At 48.2% G+C, this 2,028-nt stretch overlaps 1 protein-coding gene across 1 annotated transcript in view; it reads right to left on the reverse strand.

Moving 5' to 3' along the window:
• The window catches only part of PTPRF (protein tyrosine phosphatase, receptor type, F), a 289,331-nt gene that overhangs the window by 66,127 nt on the left and 221,176 nt on the right, over positions 1-2,028 (reverse strand). The gene's annotated exons all lie outside the window — the stretch shown is intronic.

Genomic DNA, 2,028 nt, shown 5'->3' on the forward strand with positions numbered 1-2,028 from the left:
GAGCAGGGGTACCAAAAAAACCCTCAGCAGCAGCAATACCAATGTCCTTCTTCAGCCCATTAGTGACTCATTAGTGATGATGGGCCTCCTACCTTACCCTTGACTGGTTTGTCAGGGCCAGAAATAGAGCCTGGAGACAGGCTCTTTGGAAAGGAGTCTGCTCCTGCCGTTTGCCTCCCACCTGAACATGTCAGCCTCTAAGATCTAACAGCCTTTCTCAGGGCAGCCAGATGGAAGAGTGGAGGAAGGACACCAATTTGAAGTTGGGAGCTATACTCTTCTCAGATTAGGAAGTTCTAATGCCACACGGGACCAATCCAATCACCTAACACAAGGTGTTGCTATGCGCAGACCACAGAATTTCTGCCTGGAAGTTGTGCATTGTGCACACAACTTCTGCCAAGCTAAAGCAGAGACTTCTGAAAGACCTACTTGACTTTGAGCCCCCCAGTACCCAAGGATCCACACTGTCCTAGGACTGTTCAGCCAGTGGTTTGCCACCCTCACTGAATAGCTCAGTAGTAAATGCCAAGGACTCTTCTCATAGAGTGCCATCAGAAATCTTCTCAAGTAAACCAAGATCCAGTCACTGCTTGGGTAAATCTAAGAACACTCAGATCCTTTCATGTGAGGAGGGTTTCACTGGTCAAAGCAAGGTACTCCTGGAGCCAAAAGCCAAGTATCTTCCAACCTATGCACATTTCTCTCAGTAAATAGATGCCAGAACCAGTCAGCTACTGCTCCACTGGCCAGTGAAGTGATAACCTTAAAACCAGACTGGTGTGAGATCCCCTGTGAGCAGACAACATGTGGAGTAGGTCATAGGAAGGTGCCTGCCTTGAAGAGTCCAAGAAGCAAACGTTTCTCCTACTTGGACTCTTGTGAGACTCTGAAGGACTCATTTATGCATGGAGCTGTCTCTGATTAAGCGTGTTCAAGGATAAGAGCATCCACTGATGGAATTAATTTAAGTGGCAGGAGAGTTGCTTCAACCTTTGCCTATCAATACAAAAGCTATCTGAAACAGGTATAAAAATCCCCATATTCAGAATTTGTTCTCAATGTTCAAATATTTATAACTGCATGATGTGAACCTTTCTCCATTTTCATACCTGTCTATCCTGCAGCTCTAAGACACCATTAGCTCACTTAACGAGGTGGAGGAATGCCTGGGACTGATATGTTAATGAAGCTGAGTTTTCCTCAAAGAGAAGGTCATTCTAAAAGTGAGCAGAGCTGCTCTTCCCAGCCTGAGCTCCCTTTCTAATGGCCATCTCAGGCTCCCGGCTGCTGCGCACGCTGCCGCCCTCCCTGCAGGAAAGGCTGGCTGGCTGTGCCAACTGCTCACCCCACATAGCTAGTAAATCCCAGACAGACGGTGCTAACGGAAATGTCTTTTTTCCCCCCTTTTAATGCTCTTTGCATAATGGCAAGCCCAAAAATCGTTAGTGAAAACGAGCTTATCGCAGGGCCCTTTGATAGCCCTAATCTGCTTATGCGCAGCACTTTGAGCTGCCAATCAGAGCAATGCAACTCCAGCTCTGTGATCACACGGGGCAGAGAGAGGATGAAAGTGATACTGCCTGGGTCACCTCATTATCCAGCCTCTCTATTAACTCAGCTGCAGCCTGTTCTGGTTTCCCCTAGCACTGCAGTCTCAGAAGCAGCAGCCTCACTTGCTCACACAACCCCAGCGAACAGCCGCTTTCCCAGAATGGCTCCTCCTGACTGACAGCCGCAGGCACACCTGGCCTCAGAGGCTGTCCCCCCTTGCAATCAATTGCACGGACCAGGAATGGACTCCTGTGCAAGCAAGACAGCTGGAACGCGGAGTGAAGGGGTGAAAGTACAATGGTTTGGAGACAGTCACATTTAGAGCCAAATATCCATATGCTGCCTGTCCAGACAGCTTGTCTGCATGGGAGTAAATTCATAGAGATGCACAAACCCACTCAAATCAATCTCTCCAAAGCAATTTCCCAGCCTGTTTTACTCCTCCATCAGTTTTTATGAACCTACCCTTAGGGA

The sequence above is a fragment of the Acanthisitta chloris genome, unplaced genomic scaffold (genome assembly GCF_000695815.1).
Source record: "Acanthisitta chloris isolate BGI_N310 unplaced genomic scaffold, ASM69581v1 scaffold18366, whole genome shotgun sequence".
NCBI classification, from domain to species: Eukaryota; Metazoa; Chordata; class Aves; order Passeriformes; family Acanthisittidae; genus Acanthisitta; species Acanthisitta chloris.